We start from the raw sequence: 6,132 nt of genomic DNA on the forward strand, positions 1-6,132 counted from the left end.
GAGCTCACAGGGAGGTCGATGAGCAGCTCAGTGGGCTCGGGGGCGACCGGAGCGAGGCGAATCGATGAACGGCGTCCTGCGGGTACCGAGGTTGAAGACGATCCGATGGTGGCGATGCAGGGCCTCCGGCGATGCGTGGCTCGGTGGGGAAGGCGAGGGCGTCGCGGCGGAGCTTCTGGACAAGTCAGAGAGGCAAGGGGGTGACGGAGAGCGCGACTACGGCGGTGAGACGGCGACAAGCTCGTCGGCCATGGTGCGGGAGAGGGTGAGGGAGACGAGGGGAGAGTGAGCGAGGATGAGAGGGGGACGTGGGGGTCGCGTGGCACCCCTAGGCGTCTCCAAGCGTCGGCGGAAGCAGGAGGTGGCCGGCGTGTGGCCGTGGGCGCCGGCCACGCGCTCCGCGTCCTTCTGGCACGCGGAGGACGACGACTGGCAGAGCTAGTAGGCTGGGCCGAGCCAGGTGGCTGGGCCAGCACAGGTAAGGCCCGGGTGGGCTTCCCTCTCTCTCTCTCTCTTTTTATTTGTTTCTGTTTTTCTAATTAATTGCAACTGTTGGGCTTTAAATAAAATACTAAAACGTTTCCAAAAATCCTGAAAATAATTGTGGGCTCTGTTTACATTATTTCCAACAGCAAACATTTATTTCCAGGATTATTTGAGCATTTAAATTATTTTATAGCATTTAAATGCCCAAATTCAAATACTTATGATCTAATTCAATGACCTTCTATTGACCTAGAAAATTGTGCACCAATTTTGCCAGAGGTTTTAACCCAAGACAAGGAGGGTGAACTTTTTAGAAGGGCATTTCAGGTTCATTGAAAATAATTTTAGTAAACCCTAGTTGTTTCCAGGGGGGTGTTGGGGGTTTCAGCTTTCCCCATTTCAAATTTAAGAGAAATTTAACATGATGCAGACTCTAATGCTTGAACTAGCTAGGGTGTGACAACTCACCCCCACTCAAAAGAATCTCGTCCCGAGATTTAGGATCCTCCGGGAAGAAGGTGGGGTACTCAAGTTGAAGACGATCCTCCCTTTCCCAAGTGGCTTCTTTCTCGGAATGGTGTGACCATTGAACCTTGAGAAACTTGATATTCTGACGTCGAGTGGTACGCTCGGCCTGATCAAGGATACGAACGGGATATTCCCGATAGGAGAGGTTATCTTGTAGATCAAGCGTTTCGTGGTCCACTCCACGGATAGGATCCGCGAAGCAACGCCTGAGTTGTGAAACGTGGAAGACATTGTGAACTCTGGAAAGATACGGAGGTAGTTCCAATTGGTAGGCAACTTCTCCTTGTTTGGCAAGAATGCGAAAGGGTCCAATGTAACGAGGGGCCAATTTGCCTTTGATACCGAAATGATGGGTTCCCTTTAACGGAGTAACCCAAAGGTAAGCCTTCTCGTCGACTTCATAAGTCATAGGCTTATGTTTACGATCATATTGACTCTTCTGCTTCATGAATCATATCCGGGCCAAAGAGTTGTCTTTCCCCGGTTTCTGACCAGTTAAGAGGCGTTCGACATTTTCGTCCATAGAGAACTTCGAAAGGAGCCTTGCCCAAGCTGGCTTGATAACTATTGTTATAAGCAAACTCCGCGAATGGAAGGCATTTCTCCCAACTCATTCCGAACGAGATGACAGAAGCTCGGAGCATATCTTCCAGAATTTGATTGACTCGCTCTACTTGACCACTTGATTGAGGATGGAAGGCAGTACTAAAAGAGAGATGAGTTCCCATAGCATTTTGGAAACTTTGCCAAAATCGAGAGGTGAAGAGACTCCCACGGTCTGAGTTAATTTCCAATGGAACACCATGAAGAGACACTATTCGGGAGATGTATAAATCGGCTAGCTGGCTAGCGGTGATACTCTCACGAACAGGTAGAAAGTGGGCTACTTTGGAAAGACGGTCGATCACGATGAAGATGGCATTATTCCCTCTCTTGGTCCAGGGAAACCCAGTGATGAAATCCATACTAATTTTATCCCATTTCCATTCGGGAATAGCCAAAGGTTGAAGAGTGCCAGCAGGCTGTTGATGCTCTGCTTTAACACGACGACAAACGTCGCAATTAGCAATGTATTGAGCGATTTCTCTCTTCATCCTATTCCACTAAAACCTCTGGCGTAGGTCTTGATACATTTTAGTACTACCGGGATGAATGGTGAGAGGGGATTCATGAGCTTCCTTAAGGATCAACTGGCGCAGATGTTGTTTCTTGGGAACCACCAAACGGTTCTCGAAGAAGACAGCACCTCGCTCATCCATGGAGAAACATTTAGCAACTCCGCTAGCGATGTTTTCCTTAATCCGGGATATGCCCTTATCATACAGCTGGGCGGTTATGATTTGATCCATAAGGGTAGGTTTCGCCACCAGGGTGGATAGGAATCCTCGAGGAACAATGTGAAGGTTAAGCTTACGGAATTCCTCATGGAGAGGTGGTTGACTCTGTTGTAACATCAGGTTGTTACAATAGTATTTATGGCTTAGTGCATCAGCCATGACATTGGCTTTGCCCAGGGTGTAAGTTATTCCTAAGTCGTAATCCGAGATCAACTCAACCCAACGTCTTTGCCTGAGATTCAAGTCTGGTTGGGTGAAGATATATTTCAAACTTTGGTGATCGGTGAAGTTCTCGCAATGATTACCGAGGAGGTAATGTCGCCAGGTTTTAAGTGCATGGACTACAGGTGCAAGCTCTAGATCATGTGTGGGACAATTTTCCTCATGTGGGTGTAATTGCCGTGAAGCATAGGCAATTACCTGACGATCCTGCATGAGTATGCAACCTAGTCCTTGTCGCGAGGCGTCGCAATAGATAATAAAGTCCTTGGAGAAATCTGGTGGTACCAGTACGGGAGCAGATGTCAGGCGTCTTTTCAGTTCCTGAAAGCTGAACTCACACTGTGGAGTCCACTCGAACTTTTTATCTTTCTTGAGGAGTTCAGTTAGAGGTTTAGCAACCTTGGAGAAAGTCTCGACGTAGCGGCGGCAATAGCTCGCTAAGCCAAGGAAACTCCGAACTTGCTTGACCGTCTCAGGTGGAGTCCAATCAAGGACGGCTTGAACTCGCTCGGGATTGACAGCAATACCCTTGCCAGAGATTACATGGCCTAGATAGGTCACTTCTGGCAACCAAAATTCACACTTGGAGAATTTGGCATAAAGGCGATGCTCTCGAAGTTTCATCAATACCAGCCTTAGATGTTCGGCATGTTCATCTTCATTCTTGGAGTAGATGAGTATGTCATCGAGGTATACCACGACGAATTTATCCAAGTACTACATGAAAACCGAGTTCATTAACCGAGAGAAGGTAGCTGGGGCATTGGTTAAACCGAAGGACATGACGGTGTACTCGTATTGGCCATAACGAGTAACAAAGGCCGTTTTGGGAATGTCCCCGTTTCTGATTTTGATTTGATGGTAGCCCAACCTCAAATCCATCTTGGAAAAGACTGAGGATCCAGCGAGCTGATCATACAGATCATTAATCCTAGGAAGCGGGTATTTGTTCTTGATGGTGACCAGGTTGACAGGGCGGTAGTACACAACCATTCGATCCGTTCCATCCTTCTTCTTGACGAAGAGGATGGGGCAAGCCCAAGGAGAGGAACTAGGACGGATGAAACCCTTTTTCAAGGACTCATCGAGTTGGTTCTTAAGCTCGGCTAGTTCTAAGGGTGCCATCTTGTAGGGTCTTCTAGAAATTGGCACGGTTCCTGGAACAAGGTCTATCACAAACTCGACATCCCTGTCAGTGGAACACCTGGCAGTTCTTCTACTAAGACATCCGGAAAGTCTCGGACTATCGGAACATCCTCAAGGTCTGGAAGGGGGTTGGCATTTAGGGAGTAAAGCTGGCGCTTGGCCACTCGAGTTAAGACATTGACTGTCTTGCCCGATGGGTGAGTAAGCTGAACGGTTCTAGTGGCACAATCAATCTTAGCGTAATGAGCCGACATCCAGTCCATACCCAAGATGATGTTTATGTCCGTGGACTTGAGAGCTATCAAGGATGCAAGGAAGACAACTCTATCGACAAGAATTTTGTTCCCATGACTTACTCTAGAAGTTTGCCATTTGGAACCCGGAGTTTGAATTACCATGGAAGTGGGCATGTCACAGAATGTCGTGTTATGCAATCGAGCATAGCTCTCGGATATGAATGAATGAGATGCTCCAGTATCGAAAAGAATAGATGTCGGATGGCAGTTAACAAGGAGCGTACCAAGGACGACGTTGGGATCCTCATGAGCCTCCTCGGCTGAAACATAGTTGACATGGCCGCGTGCAGTGGTGGCCGGCTTGGCGTAGAATGTTTTTCCCGCGGGCTTACCACGGCCAACGGACTTTCCAGTTTGATTGGGGTTGTTGTTCTGGGGACACTCTCGGCTATAGTGACCCGGCTCTCCACACTTAAAGCATGTCACCACATTGGGGCGTGGAGCAGCATTAGCAGCGGGGCTACCATAGGGCTTGGGCGGTGCAAATTGCTGGTTGGGACGAGGCGCCTCAAAGGATGGCCTCGGGATGAACCTGGGTGGCAGTGCCGTTCTTGGGATCCACACCCGGCGCTTCTGAGCTGCAGAGCCGGATGAAGAGCCAAAGTCACGGGAGTGCTTGCATGAAGCGTCATAATCAGTCTGGCCTGTCTCAGCACTGATGGCTTTATTGACCAACTTGTGAAAGGAGGTGCACTCGTGCAGACGAAGATCGCGGCGAAGCTCAGGGCTAAGTCCCTTGCGGAACCTTGCTTGCTTCTTAGCGTCCGTAGATACCTCTTCGGGAGCATAGCGTGCCAGATTTCCAAATTCACGACTATAAGCATCCACAATCAGTCTTCCTTGGGTGAAGTTGCAGAACTCCTCCCTCTTGCGATCCATGAGACCTTCCGGAATGTGATGCTTGCGGAAAGCCTCACTGAACTCAGCCCAAGTAGTAACTTGGCCGACCGGGTGCATAGCTTCGAAGTTTTCCCACCAAAGGCTAGCAGGGCCTTCGAGGTGATAGGTAGCATAGGTAACCTTGTCGGCTTCGGCTACATTGGCAGAACGTAGCTTGTGAGTGATGCTGCGAAGCCAGTCATCCGCGTCGAGGGGTTCGACGGAATGGTTAAACTTTGGTGGGTACAGCTTGATAAAGTCATTGATTGACACCAAGTCATTTCGTGGGTGGCGTGCAGTGTTCTGCTCAATCTGCTCTAGCAGGCGGTTAGTCTCACGCTTCTTTATTTCCGCCTCCAGCATTACTTCGGCCAGAGAAGGCGGGTGAGGCAGATTTTCACCTCTAGCTGCACTGGCTTCCCCCTGCTCCGAGGCAGCAGGGTTGCTGCGGGTGTTGACCATCCTAGGAGAAAACAAGACAATGGTTTAGATAAGGATGGCTCAAACTTAGGAAGGAATGCAGAATGTAATGGATAACGCGGAATGCAGAGATGTTCATCCGTATGTCATGGTAATATAAAACTGCCATATATATACCAACGGTCATCACATCATACATAGTTTAGTACAAGCCCAGGCTACAGTACAACTATGATGAAAGACGTTACATCTCATCGGAGGCATTCCAAGCTCCTATACAGTATTTGAATACACCTCCGGATTTGATTACACACAAAGTCATATTCCACAAGTCTCGCAGGACAGTGGAGATACAACTACTACAATACTAGTGGTACTACTACTAACTCAGACAGCTCCGTAGTAGTCCTCATAGAAGTCACCTCCATAGCCTGGAAGTTCAACGTGACCATCCGGGAACAGACGGTCCTGAGGAGCCTGTGGACCATAGGGGCTAGGATGAGGTCTTGGACCAACAAACGGCGGCCTGGGGGGACCACGGGGTGGGGTGATGCCTCCCACATCACGCCAATCCACCATGTCTGGCAGAGCTGATCTCACAGGATACAGATCCCTTGTATCCATACATCCAGCTTGCACCACAGGTGCAAACCGAGTCAATGTGGCCCAATGATCAGCATGGGTATTGAAATGCTCCATCCTCAAGGCCCGATTCTCTCGGTCCTTATCTTCGAGCATCTCGGCAGTGGTACGAGTTAATGAGTCCTCCTGAGTGGAGTCAGCATAGATAGCCTGAAGATAACCTTGTGCTCCCGGAA

Source organism: Triticum urartu, chromosome 6, assembly GCF_003073215.2.
Source record: "Triticum urartu cultivar G1812 chromosome 6, Tu2.1, whole genome shotgun sequence".
NCBI lineage: Eukaryota > Viridiplantae > Streptophyta > Magnoliopsida > Poales > Poaceae > Triticum > Triticum urartu.